Source organism: Strigops habroptila, chromosome Z (genome assembly GCF_004027225.2).
Source record: "Strigops habroptila isolate Jane chromosome Z, bStrHab1.2.pri, whole genome shotgun sequence".
NCBI classification, from domain to species: Eukaryota; Metazoa; Chordata; class Aves; order Psittaciformes; family Psittacidae; genus Strigops; species Strigops habroptila.
The window spans coordinates 98,575,787-98,590,333 of NC_044302.2; the positions used below are offsets into that span (position 1 = coordinate 98,575,787).

Sequence of the window (14,547 nt, forward strand, 5' to 3'; positions counted from 1 at the left end):
GGCAGAAGCACTACTGAAAGCAATAGGACAGCGTTTTTCCCCACCTGAGGCTGGAAGCAGTTTCTAAACAGGACCATTCATTCTGTATGGCTGATATGGCCGTTTATTCTACCCATAGTGCTGTATATATAAAATCATAGACTCACAGACTGGTTTGCGTTAGAAGGGACCTTAAAGCTCATCCAGTTGCAACCCCCTGCCACAGGCAGGGACACCTTCCACTAGAGCAGGTTGCTCCAAGCCCCTGTGTCCAACCTGGCCTTGAACACTGCCAGGGATGGGGCAGCCACAGCTTCTCTGGGCACCCTGTGCCAGCGCCTCAGCACCCTCACAGGGAAGAGCTTCTGTCCAAGAGCTCATCTCAATCTCCCCTCTGGCAGGTTAAAGCCATTCCTCTTGTCCTGTTCCTACAGGCCTTGATGAATAATTCATTATTCATTTGATGAATATGATAATATGCTTACATAATAGTTTGGTTCTATAGTCTTCTTTTCTGATCTTCACTTAGGAAGTATTACTTTATAAATTTTCCCTTAGTTTGATCCCAGAAGTTGGTGCTTTCAGTGAAGGCATTCTCGTGCTCACTCTGTGCTTGACAGTTTAATTACCCAACGTTTCCAAAAGACATTTGCGGCTGAACGTCTGGATTAAAAACGTGAAGCGCTGTTATTACCTCGGTGTCTTCCATGACAGGAAGTTATTTTTAAAGGCACGCGATGTCACCTTCACGTTTCAGCGGGGAACCCATCAGTCATTTAACCTATTTTCAAAAGTGACTAATGAGGGGTTATGGCACCGAAGCCTGTTCAAAGCAAGACAATCAAACCTGCCCCTCCGACACTAAACATCCGGGGAGGGAAAACCCACCGCGGCGGCCGAGCCGAGAAACACCATAGCCGCCTTGGCTGAGGGAAGGGACGGGGCTCCACCTAACGTTTACCCGAGAGCTGACAAGAGCCCGAACGAACTAGAGCGATGGTGGCAGTCGGGGCTTTCCTCCACCCCCCCACAGTCACCGGGCTTCCAACGAGCCCCGGGCCGCCATAAGCCCTGTGGTGGCGGCTCTGTCACCGCCGCCCCGTCCCCTCACGGTACCCCGGGAGCCGCCCCGCGTCTGAGGGAGCGGGAGACCTTCGGGGGTCATGGCGGCGTTAGGGGCAAAGGGACGCCGTTGGGAAGGAGCGGCCTGGAGGCTCGCAGCCGGAGCGGGCAGCTCACCTCCGGGGAAGGTCACAGCGGGAGCAGGCGGCAGCCGAGCGGGGCAAGGACCCGTGAGGGGAGAGCGCTCGCCCTTCTGCACACCCTAAGCTGTGGAGCGCTCGGCGAGGGGAGCGGGATGGTGGGGCTCGTTCCCGCCTCCTGGCTAAGGTGGCGGCGGCAGGTAGGAACCGGAGCCATCCGCCGCGATGGTGAGTGAGAGCTCCCGCGGGGGGGAGGCCAAGACACCGCTCGCAGCGGTGCTCCGAAGCTGTCGCGCTCTGCCAGGGCCGGGGAGGGTGGGGGGAGCGCGGCCGCCATGTTCCCCGCTGCGCCTGTCCCAGCGCAGCCTGTGAGGCGCAGCAGGCTGGGAAGGGGGCGGCGGGTCAGAGCAACCCCGCTTGACCCTCGCCAAAGCACGGTACGTGTCAGGAGTTCTTCCTTCCCCCTCAGCCGCGGGGGGTGGCCCAGGAGCGGGGGAAGACGGTTCCCGCCCTCTCGCGGTGCTGACAGGGGTGCGGGCGGTAGCGCTGAGGTGGCCCTGACCGTGTTATGGGACCGCTGAGATTATTTATTTGTTCTTATCCCACTCATGTTCTTTTGTTAGAAGGTACAGCTTTATAACGTTTACAACGGTAGGAGGGCTGTGGAAAGGCCATGCATATCATAGAGTTACAGAGTGGGTTGAAAGGGACCTTACAGCTCATCCAGTTCCAACCCCCTGCCACGGGCAGGGACACCTTCCACTAGAGCAGGTTGCTTAAGCATGTGTGAATACATGTATTACACTGCACTTATCTCGAGGTAGAATGGTCTGACCTGAGTCAGATTTTCTCACAGAAATGAGTCTTTTTTAGAAAGACTGCAGGGTGGGTTGTTTTGGTTTTTAATGTATTTTTCCCCGTAGCAAGCCTACCCCATTTTTTTAAATCACCATGGTTCTGATGATGAGTTTCATGCGTTTCGCCTGGTTTGAGCCTTTTTTTTCTGGTGAATCCGAATTTACCACCCTGCTGCTGTGATAAACAGATGCTTGTACATCTTTGCACTTCTTGATAATCAACGCTATTGGAACTCTTTCCTCTTTTGTTTTAGTTCTTGTAATCTTTCATTGTATAAGTATTACTGTTTCATTTTTCTTTGTTTTTAGAATATGTGTTTCTGAATCGAAGCTGTGTAATGGTTCATTACAATAAGAATTTGAACATCTTTAAGAGAAAGAGATGCCGTGCAGGAGAGGAAGGCAGTCTACTCTGGAGTTGCTACTGATAGCCAGGGATAAGCAACACAGTATGGGCTACCTAAAGGATGTAATGCAGTAATCAAAAAGAGCAAAGTCATTTTCAGGTTGTAGTCGCCATGAAACTTGAGGTTTTAGGCAGAAGTCATGTTCTGTTCATCATAAAGCAGTGAAGTTTCTACCTTCTAAAAACAGTGCTTTCATTTCCCTCTTCTTGCTATTGCACACAGAAGAGCTTAGCCCTTTAGCAAGGATTTCACAGCAAAATAACTTCGATCTGGTTGCTGTCTGTCACAGCTGAACAGAAACTCTCCAACAGCTCTTTAATGGAAAACATTTAAGATTAAAATAGCTATTAATTTTTAATTGGGTTTTGTGTTTTCAGTTGCATTTATGACCCAAAAAAGGGTGATGCCAGTGCCTCTCTCTCGTGTAGAACAGCACATATGGTAAACTCTGGTTTGGCATTTATGTAAATGAAGTGGTAAGTAAAATGTTTGGAAGTGGATAGCATTTATTAATACATAATCCCAAAGTTCCTGCCAGAAGGTCTGGTAAGACGTTAATATTAATGCTCGAATTGAGCTCTTTATCTTTTCTAATATAGAATATTTTATTAACAAGCTAATTAGCAGAAACTTAAGAAAGGTTCACCCAGTTATATTAACAAGAACAGCTGCTGTGATATGACATTGAAAGTGAGCTATCTCTTAAAAATATTCATTTGGGCCAAGGAGTGAACCAAGAAATAATAAAGGAGTGCCACTTACCTAAACATGGTTCCCAGTATTAACTTCTTACAGGCTGAAAGCTTCATGCCCAGGTATGTTATATTGTCATAGGCCTGGACAAAAGTACTAATGCAGTAGTATCTAAGACACCAGACCTTCAATTTCTGGGAAGGGATGCAGTTTTGTGGTTGAGGAAAACAGTGGAAAGTTTGAAATAAAAATAAGTTCATGTTGTTGGCATTGGCTTACCATGAGACTTACCAGCCGAAGCTTTGAGGTCACCTGTGGAGGCCTGCCTCTTTACCTTCTTGACTGTGGTGATTTCTGTTGAGGTGTAATACTGTGGAGCTTTGGGTCCCACAGTCCATCTAACCCCTTAAACTTGCTTGTAGATCCCCCTCGTCCTTCTCCTCAACACCCAGCACTGCCTGACCCTGCTCTTGTACTTCTAGTTTCTCCTTCCCATCACCATGACTTAGTGATTCTTTTCCATCTCAAACCCAAGTTGCTCCAGCCTCACCACGATGTAGTAATTTAATGACTTCTTGGAACACCGAGCTTAAACTAAACCCATCAAACTAACATTTTACATCCATGTCTTGTGTTACAGAACCTCCGTGTATGTCTTTTCATTCTACTTTTGTAACATTGAGACAGAATTAATCCAGATGGAGAGTAAAGCTCCATTATTTTTAGACACAATTCAAGGTTTTACAAACCCAATACCATCCTTTCTCAGATTATATTAATTGCTTAAATGGTCTGTAGGAGAACATCCAGTTCTATTGGAGGAACATGTGCGTGATGTTTACCTCTAGAATTAACATACATGGACATGCGTAGGAGGCCTCTGCTTAAACTGTGAGAAAGAAATAAACCCTTTTGGTCATCTCTGCTCCATGCCCCAAAAGAAAGCTACAGTGTAGGCTGTGTATAAAAATGTGTTGGGAGACTGAAAAAAATACAGGTTTCAGTTAAAAATGTGGTATCTATGCTAGTTAAATATTTATCAAAAGTAAATTTCACTTGATCCATTAAGTATATTGTTAGCAAATACAAAGAGGAGGTATACATAGGTATACTTGTCATACTGAAGTGTTTATTTACAATATGAAATAAATGTGTATAGCACAGCTCTAGCACTAAATTCTCACTAAGAATACTGGGGTTTTTTAGCACAGCACAATTTAAAACAGGAAAGATGATAAAAGTAGAAAAGTAGTGGTGCTGTTTTCTCTAAATAGAAAAGAAAGAGAAGAAAGGAAAAGAAAGAAATACTTCCAGGTATCAGGATAAATATGTAAATTTTGCTGAGTGAGACTTTGGATGCCAGGACACACCTGAAGATTCTAGAAAAAGAAATATCAGTGGCTTTTATTAAACTGAAGTATAACCTGGCGGACTAAAACCAGAAATGAATTTCCTTCATTTGAGGCAGATAAGCATACTCTTAAAAATTTTATTTGTACTAAATTTTCTTTAGCAGAAAAAAGATGGGGGTGGGTTGGTTGTTTCTCAGTTGCAGACTTGGAGATAGGAAAGAAACTGTAAATGTAGGGAAGAGCAAGCAAATAATACATTTTTTGGGGGAAGAGGCCAGGCTGCTGCTTATTTTGGATATTTCTCACCTCTAAAAGGAACTTGGCTATCTTAATGTAATTTTAATGTAAGTATTCCTTTTCTTAACAAGAACCATTTTCTTGAGAAAACATATAATGAAAAAGTTGAACCGAAGATCCAAAGTTAGTATGAGATTATGTAGTAGTATGATATATGCAGAAGTACATCTGTTCATGTAAAAAAAAACCAAACCAAACTTCTTTTGTCTCCTACATATATTTTGAGTGGGGCTGGATTGTTGGGACTTTTTTGGGGTTTTTTTAATTAACATCCTTGCAAGAAGACAGGTTCTCTGTGTTCAGATGCACTTAATGAGACCCAGACTGTGTTAGAAACCTTTGTTGGTATTATTTCTCTTATCAGTTGCAACTCCAACACAGATGAGCCTATTGAAGTCTTTCTCATGGTACATATTTCTTACTCAAGCAATTACTATAAACGACCGATGTGGCATATGACATTTGGGTTTGTTTATTTAACTTTCCTCATAATTTTCTCCCCCCAGTTCTGTCTTTTTCCATGTCCCTATGAAGAACTTCATGCATTAAAGGGATTTGCAAGAACAACCACATTAACTGTACTCCTGTGACCTGCAGGTGGCTCATTACAGAATGAGGCCGAGATTAGTACGATCTCATCTTTGCTAAATTGTCATTGTGCTTAATAGATAATTACCAGTGCTTCTGATGGTCAAGATGTTCTTTCGCTGCAAATTGAAGGAGGGGAATTTTTCTTAACCAGAGGTGGAACAATTACAGAAATAAGAAAAAGTTCGTTCTGGGTTATCATTTGTGAGAGGAGCTCTACAAATTTTGCACTTGGCTAATTGAAGTCTTAGAGGTTTTTGACTCCAGTTTCCAGAGTGTATTGGCTACAGAAGGAGAAGACCCAGCCTCTTGCTGAAACCAGGAAGAGTGGCTCACCTGGAAAACCATGGGAGATGGAGGGCAGGTGTGTGCAGAAGCTCTGACGAGAGCTGCAGCTTGCAGTTGTGTTACCATTTGGCAGGGATGAGCTGTTCTCTCTCCGCAGGTGGATTCTTCAGTTTTGTGGTGGTTGACATTTTGTGATACAAAATCTGAGCTGTGTTTTAAGTTATGCCTCCACACTTCGTACTTACAAAAACATGCCAAAAATGTGAACAGCTATTTATAATAGTAAGCTTAAAAGTATGAGTAACTTCATTTCTTCTTTGGATTGTGAATTTAATAACAAATAGTAAAAGTTTAAAATTTCACATAAACATTTGTAGATTTTAAAAAGAAACAATAGCTGATTTTGTTGGGTTTTGTCCTGCCACATCCAGGTGAGTTTTGCAGTAGACCAGATGGTAGCAACCCTGGATAAGAAGGCCAAGATTAGGAATATGTCTGTGGTTGCTCATGCTGATTGTGGCAGATCAACCTCGACAGACTCCTTGGTGCGTAAAGCAGGCACCATTGCATCAGTCAGAGCCAAAGAAACACGATTCACAGACACAAAGAAAAATGAGCAAGAAAGATATATCACAATCAAGTCTACGTAAGAATTTCTTTGTTTGTTTCTTTTTAATGTGAAGACAAAAAAATGGTTTGCTCAAAGCCTTGCATCTCATCAGGTCTTTTTTAAGTTGACATGTGAATCCAGCTGTGCATTACAGAACAGAAGTCTTTGGAGTGCAATCTGGGCACTATTGGAGTAGAGCTTTTAAGTGATACCTAGCAACCCTTCTTACCTGCTTCTAACTACGGAGAACGATGCTTTCAGAAAGTTTCTTAGTAGTAACCTTTCTTATTTTTATTTTATTTTATTGGGTTGCTTACAGGCTAATACCCTGTTCCTCCAGGCCCCTGCAGTGGGCTCTGTTCTGTTGTTATGAACTCTGAAGTCTGCAACTGCAAAGTTAAGAAGTTGTGAAGTGGTTGTGAGCGTGACTTTACAAGTGTCTGACAGTGATATTATGCTGTGACTACTATCTTGAGGTGCTGATTTTGAGTAAGAATAAAACCTAATTAAACGCAAAGCAGAATTTTAGATGCTAAAAACTTTAGAAATGGAATTATTGAAGTCCTGTGGTTAGTCCTTTAAATACATCAGGAAATACTGGGACTATAACAGAACAGGTTTGTTTGTCTGACCAGTGCAGATTTTAAAATCAGCAGATTAAGAAACCTTATTAAATTATTAAAATTAATTGTCTTCTCTTACAGGGCGATTTCTTTGTATTATGAACTCTTAGACAACAACTTGGCCTTCATCAAACAGTGTAGGATGGTTCATGTTATCTCATTAACTTAATTGGCTCCCCTGGACATGTTTGTTTTTCCTCTGAAGTTACAGCGGCTTTCCGTGTCACTAATGATGTCCTTGATGTGGCTGACTGTGTTTCAGGTAAGCATGCTCTGCTAATTAGAAAGGCCTCAGTGTATTTCCTTCCTCTTAAACAAAAAAATAATAATCATGAGTGATGGAAGAAGCTTCTTTCTCTGAAAGTTTAACGTCTAATGGTACGAATTCTGATTTGCAGTCTTAGCCCATGACCTTTCCTGTATCTTCAAGGATTATATCCACTGCCTATCCTGCTTGTGGGTTGAATGCAGAGTAACTGCATTTCAGTAAAATCCTAGGGACTGGAGCTGCCTGTCATTCTTCCCATCTTTCAGTTAGAAAATGGAGCGGTACAACCAACTGTGTAACAACAGTTTCAGGGAGCACTGAGACTACCACCATGTTCCCAGTGTGAGCTTCCCCATCACTACTATACAAAGTACAGTGAGATCTTGGCCATATATATAATGAATGTTTTAATTGTGCTTATTTATTTTTTTAAGGGTTTGTGTACAGGCAGAGGCTGTTCTGCAGAGGCTATTGCAGCATGTATCAAACCAGTACTGATGGTGAACAAAATGGATCATGGTTTCCTTGAATTGCAGCTGGAGCCTGAGGAACTTTAGCAGATATTTCAGTGTGCTGTGGAAATTGTCAGGGTCATCATTTCCACCTACAGAGAGGGTGAAACTAGACCAGTGAGTAATCTTATGGTAAAGAAAACTAAAACTTTGCTGTGGTTGAAGTTCTATTTTGGAGAATACCAGTCTTGATATTAAACAATTGCAAACATTTATGCCAGTTCAGATCTCTGTCAAGGACCTGTTCTTCAGTCCCCTTCCACCCCCAATGTTTCAGTCCTTTTCTTTTGGGGATATTATTTCAGACCAAGTAATAGGGCAGCAAAAGCAACTAGGAGAGAGAATTCATAAAGCAGAACATCCTGTAATGGTACTTTCTTGGTAACAAAACATGTAACCTGAAGCTATTGCTCAGTGTCATTCAAACATCAAATGTCAGTCATTTGCCTGGGGCAAACTGCTGAATGGAAGCAATGACTTGAAGTTCAAGGCAAAGGATTAAAAGCCAGAAGATTAGTTTTCTGTGCCTGGCTTTGCTGCTTCTGTCACTTACATGACAAGAAACATGGCCTTTCTGCTATTCCTGGCTGGTAAGACATTTAATTTGTTTTTTTCTGATCTGAAGATGTAGGTCTCTCTTACTCTACCAGTAATTATGTCATAATATGCTGGATATGCACATGATAGAGGGGTTAGAACCAGGTAATTTTTCCAAGATTTGGTCTTTTCCAACCCAAACCATTCTATGATTCTATGATATCTCTGAAAGGATGGTTTTAAAATAGAAAGACAAATACTATTTCCTATATGGCCAGTGAGAATTGTAGATTAAAACAAAGTCAACTGCAAGTCTTCTGCTGGTGGTCCAGCTGTTAGACTAAGAAATTGTCAGAATCAAGCAGCTTCAGATACTAATTTTTACACCAAATAGTTACCAGGCAAAACTTCTCATCAGAGATTTCAGACACTTTGTTTAAACGTGGTCATCCTGCACCAGCTTGTTTTATGGCTAAAATTATCTGCCGCTTAATCTAGTTACTGAAACAAAGGACTCTCAGCTAGGATTGTATTCCAATTCTAATCCATTCTTAAATCAGAGCAGATTTATCTGTGTGGCAGGAATGAGCCAACTAGATTTTGATTTCCAGAGAAAGTTCTCTTAACATTTCAGTCAATATTGTAGACTCATAGAATCCCAGACTGGTTTGTGTTGGAAGGAATCTTAAAGCTCATCCAGTTCCAACCCCCTGCCATGGGCAGGGACACCTTCCACTAGAGCAGGTTGCTCTAAGCCCCGTCCACTTGAACACTACCAGGGATGGGGCAGCCACAGCTTCTTTGGGCACCCTGTGCCAGCGCCTCAGCACCCTCACAGGGAAGAAGAACTGCCTAAGATCTCATCTCGATCTCCCTTCTGTGAATTTAAAACCAGTAGGTGTGGCTGAGATCATGATTAGGTAAAGAGCAAGTAGCTGAATCTGATACAGGGCTGTTTGTTAGTCTGATATTGATAGGGAGGAGCTAAATTTTGAAGAATTCATCTGTACTCTGATCATCTGTAATAAAATCAACTTGAGTATTTTCAAGAGGATCTGCTTTTTTTTTTTATTTGTGTAGATTTGTCACTTCCTTCAGAAATCCACAAATGTTGAAATAAACAAATCATATTTGAAGTAATTTTCAAGTCCAGTATTGGCGGAAGACAAGCTGATGTGTGATGGCACATGTGTTTAGTCCTCTAATAAACTGATAGCTTTTTATGGCAAAACCAGAACAGGACTTCTGGTTAGAGATCCTGCTTCTGACCATGTCATCCATATGATTGCTGAGGACACAAAATGCTTCTAGCGCTGTATTTTGTGTTCTGGATTCTAATGGATTACAGGGGATCTTTAAATCCCCCTGTTCAAAACTTTTCCTGGGGCTAGGTCATATTAGGAGAGATGTAATGATACCATGGATGCTACCAGAAGAGGAGCTTGGGGAAGCAGGGAATAAGTACTAGAACAGAGGTCTCAGTATTGAAAGAAAGAACAGTGGTGATGATTCATTACCGTAACAATGAATCATTGATAACAACCATAGCTGTAATACATCTGTCCACACACATTTGTCCTTTACTAACTTAGAGAGGAGCTGTTAATAAGTTTCACTGAGTTTAGGAATAATATGTATATAGTTCTAAGTTTTGAAGTCTCACAGAAAATATGTCTGATGCAGATAGATACATATTGTATAGCAGGTGTCAAAAACTGATCCCAAAGGCCCTCTGATGATGTGTATTTCCAAAATGATCCCCACATCTGCCAAGGGGTGCCTTTGGATGAATCTTCTCTGGTATCATTTCTACTGAACAGAAAGTTCAAATCATGGGACCAGATTACACACCTGGCAGGAAAGAAGATCTTTACCTAAAACCCGTTCAAAGGTAGATGGAAATAGAGTATTTCTTTTGAAGAGCAATACATGCAAAAGCAAATACTTGCGTTTAGTTTTTGGAATCCTAATGAAATGAAGATTCTGTTTCTTTGTAAAAGTCTTCTCTTCCTGTTCAATAAAATCAGTAGTCCAGAGGGATTATAGGACAATAATAGTCAATTTTGCTTTGTGTGAAAAGGCTTAGCATTTTGGAAGTACTGGGGATAAAACAAGTATTCAAGAACAGTTGCTCATCCTCTTTTTTTTTAGAAACATTCTGATGTTTGAATAGGAAGATCTTGAGGAAAAACACAAACTCTGCAGCAGCTGGCACTGGGCTTTTGAGCAGTACTTACGCTTTTTTTAATGCTCAAATAGTAGCACAGGAACTGTTTAGTATGAGAGCAGCCAGTTTTGTTGGTGAGGAGATTCCTTCTGGAGCACTCCTGGAAACCATGTAGAGTTGATACTTCGTTAAATTTTGAATACTTGAATACTGAGCACTTTTGGGATCTGACATTTTTCTGATTTAGTCTGTGTATGTTTCTGTTAATAAATTCTTAAAAGGTTTACTCCCTACTATTTCCTCTTCTAGTGCAGTATTGAAGAGTCTCGTGAACACATCGTTGCGGGAGCAGGGCCTCTGCATCCAGAAATCTGCCTTAAGGATCTGGAAGAAGATCATACTTCCAGATTTATTCCTTCACTTATTCCAGTGAAGGTATTCAAGGATTTTTGTGGACCATAGTGTATAGAATATGACTAAGTATTAACCTTTGAAAATATCATCTTAATCTGCTGTTGTTGCTTTCCTTAGAGCATCTTCCTTAAAGCAGTTTGAAACTTTTTAGGAGTCCAACCAATTAAATAATAAATCTTTTATTATTACTTTCAAAGACCTTAGAATTAAGACAGAGATGTGAAGAAAATCCAGTGAACAGGAAAAGTAGGTTGAACAATGGTGGTAACCACAGACGTGTTGTTGCAATTGTTGTTTCTCTTAATGAAGCTAGCAGAGCATGCCTGGATGACTCAGTGAACCTGGCATTAACACACTGCCTTAGGAGGAGAAGCTGCAGTTTATTGAATGGCATTTGATTGGTATGTGGAAGTGATCAGCTTTGTGCTTGGGATGTTATTGTCTTTGATCTACTTGACAGAAATGAGACCCTGTTGTGTCTTATGTGGCTGTTGGTGCTGAGTCAAGCCAGGAGTGCTCATCCAAATTTCCCAACACAAAGGCTACATACAAAGGCTTGACCCTTTCCTGATGGCATGGCAGAGGATGTAGGCAAAGGGGAAGTCGGTTCCTGTCAAGAACTGGAGCAGTGTGTCCATTACCTGGCAGAGAAATACAAGTGGGATGTGTCTCAGATGTGTCAGATTCGGTGCTTTGGGCTCAATGGTACTGGTCCAGATATCCTAGTTGACATCACGGAAGGTATCCAGTATCCAAGTGAAATCAAAGGCACAGCTGTTGCTTGTTTCCAGTAGGTTACAAAAGAGGCAAGTGTAGTTCTGTGTGTTGTACTTGTATCGTGTGTTACCGAAACACATCTGAGCAGCATTCATGTGAAGCCTTTAGAAACTGTTGATAACTGGTAAGAGCAGGGTAGCGGGCTGGTTGGAATATGTCCACACTGAACAACATGTCGCTCAACCTCTGTAATGAACATAGTGTTGTCTGTGGTGGTATGGGGCCATTCACCCACTCTCCCGTGGGGGGATGTGAGAGAAAATCAGAAAAGTGAGAAAAACTCATGGGTTGAGATAAAGACACTTTCATAGGGAAAGCAAAAGCCATGCACACAAGCAAAGCAAACCAAGGAATTCATTCACCGCTTCCCATGGTCAGGTAGGTCTTCAGCCATCCCCAGGACAGCAGGGCTCTATCACAAGTAATAGTGGCTTGGGAAGACAAACACCATCACTCTCAGCATCTTCCCCCTTCTTTCTTCTTCCCCCAGCTTTACATGCTGAGCAGATGTAATATGGTCTGGAATATCCTTTGGTCAGTTGGGGTCAGTTATCCGTCCATGTCCCTTCCCAGCTCCTTGTGCACCCCCAGCCTGCTTGCTGGGGTGAGAAGCAAAAAACGCCTTGGCTGTGTGTAAGTGTTGCTCAGCAGTAACTAAAACATCCCTAAAATTATCAATACTGTTTCCAGCACAAATCCAAAACGTAGCACTATCCTAGCTACTGTGAAGAAAATTAACTCTACCCCAGCCACAGCCAGCACAGTCGGTATTACAATGTTTGTTCCAAGTGTGAGTTCTCAGATGCTGTTGTTCCTGGAAGGACTTTGCTGTGTGTATAGCATACACCGCCTTGGTCCAAATGTAAGTGCTCAGCATCTGCAGGAGTGACTTAAATCAGGCCAAGATCTCCCTAAGTGAAGATAAGTGTCTCAGAAACTCCTGAGGAGTATCACCCCTTTGATTTTTCCTGCAGCGTGTCCTGTGTGAGGACAACATGAAAAGTGTTTTGATAACCCATGATCTCATTCTGCACGCTGATGCTATTCACCGTGGTGGTGGTCAAATCATTCCTGCTGCAAGGAGGGTTCTGCATGCCTCTGAACAGCAGAACTCGGGCTTATGGAGCCCATCTGTCTGGTAGAAATACAGGTATGCAACAGGGTGTTGTTATATGTGAGATCACAGAATCATTTAGGTTGTAAAAGACCCTTGAGATCATCGAGAGTCTTTTACATCCAGCTGTAAACCTGACACTGCCAACAGCAGAGATGCAACAGATAGATACATAATCATGTTTCCACAATTGTTTTCTTCCTAATAAACCATGACAGCTCCGTGCTATGTCCATTAGATCAGTGATGGCAAAGACTTTGTTTGGGAAGAGGTTTTTCATTCCAAAGTTAAGAGAAGATTAAATAGAACCAGCAAAATGTAGGTGGGGAGGCTAATTATGCTGTTCTGTATGAATTGCCAGTATCTTTGGGAAAGTTACGATTTTTTGGGGGGTGCGGGGGGTGTCCCTTTCTTCCTTTCTGTCACTGTAAACGTTCAGGAGAACAAACAATGGGTATCCTAAATAACCAGAAAGAGCAGCAAGGATTTTTTAATATTTTTAAATAAGCTTCTTTTTTTTTTTTCTTTTTTAGCTGTTTAAACATTAACTTCTGTGATTTGAACAACTGATTTTCTTGGTAAATTAAATTCTTCTGTGAAAAAGCCTGGAAAATACCTTCCATGCTAAAAGAATTTATCACCCAGTACAGCTGTTCACATACCAATTTGTCTTCAAAACAACTGAAAGATTTAAAACCTGCTTTAGAAATTAATTCCAGACAACAGCGCTGGGTGGTGGGCAGGAAATCTGCCAGCTCAGTTACTTAAAACATGTCTTGGCCATGAGGGCTGAAGAAGATGAGCACAAATAAGGACAAAACAGCAGAATGGAGAATCTTTTCACTTTGCTGACGTGTGAGACCTATGATGACAAAGCAGGGGAGTTTTGCAGCTTCACTAGTACAGTTGTAAGAAAATGTGGGAGTTCTCATTGGATTGCTTGTCAGCCACTTTTGAAGTTCTAAGGCAAGGTACAGTGAGATCCTGTTTGTGTAAAACTTGCATCCTGTAGTAAATGCATTTACTACAAAGCAGTAGAGGACTCTGCTTGCTTTCCCCAAAGACTGCTGAAGGTAATTCACTAGCATATGCACTTTTGTCACACTTTGTGTATGTAAACTGCAATCCGGTACAGTCGGTATGCACAGTAATCGGAAACTTCACTGTCACATGAGGCAGAGAAGGCGGGCTGAGCACCTGAAAGATGCCTTGGAAGCCAGAGTGAAGCCACTTGTTAGGAGGGAAATTTCTCTGAGTGAGGAGCCACCATGAGAAAAACATTAAGAAGAGCTGTCTAGAGGGGTCACCTAATGCTGCCTGGCTGTGTTTTAGTGACTGGTGAGCTCCTCCTTTTATGTAACTTGATGTTTTTTATTTACAGTGTCCAGAACAAATGGCTGGTGAGCTCTGTGTGTGCTGAACACAAAAAGGGGACGTGTTTCTGAAGAATCCCAGGTGGCAGGAACTCCAGCGTTTGTGGTCAAGACATTATCTACCTGTAAATGAGTCATCTGGTAGGATACTGTGTCTCTTGTTACCCACATGCAATTAAAGAAAGACCTTGGCAGGATCAGAGTCTGAAGAGTTCCTGTTTTATTAACTCCAAGCTTTTTTCCTGCTGTCCCTTTTGCGTCTTCAGTTCAGAACAAAGAGTTTACTCCTTATTTTCCTGGTGGCCTACTTTATTGGGTTTCTGTGCCAGCAGAAAGTGCCAAAAAATGTTCATGTTTTTCTGCATATTAAGACTTTCCAGTGTACACCAGATTCAGTTTCCATCATTATAAATCAAGGTCTTTCTTTGAAACAAGCCTGGAAGAATTCATCTTCAGTGGCAGCAGGATAGAAAATTTGGTACCAATTTG

The 14,547-nt window shown here is 42.0% G+C and overlaps 1 long non-coding RNA gene across 7 annotated transcripts; it reads left to right on the top strand.

Annotated features, from left to right (window-relative positions):
- Positions 1-922: 922 nt before the first annotated feature.
- On the top strand, positions 923-14,255 carry LOC115600743. 7 transcript variants are annotated; one of them, XR_003989129.1, is made up of 6 exons: positions 927-1,409; positions 5,294-5,739; positions 6,978-7,158; positions 7,599-7,793; positions 10,690-10,815; positions 14,067-14,255. It is a non-coding gene; the product is annotated as an uncharacterized LOC115600743 (long non-coding RNA). The 7 variants fall into 7 exon arrangements; XR_003989128.1 differs by having other exon boundaries at positions 923-1,409; positions 5,294-7,158; XR_003989131.1 differs by lacking the exon at positions 5,294-5,739 and having other exon boundaries at positions 930-1,409.
- Positions 14,256-14,547: the final 292 nt, after the last annotated feature.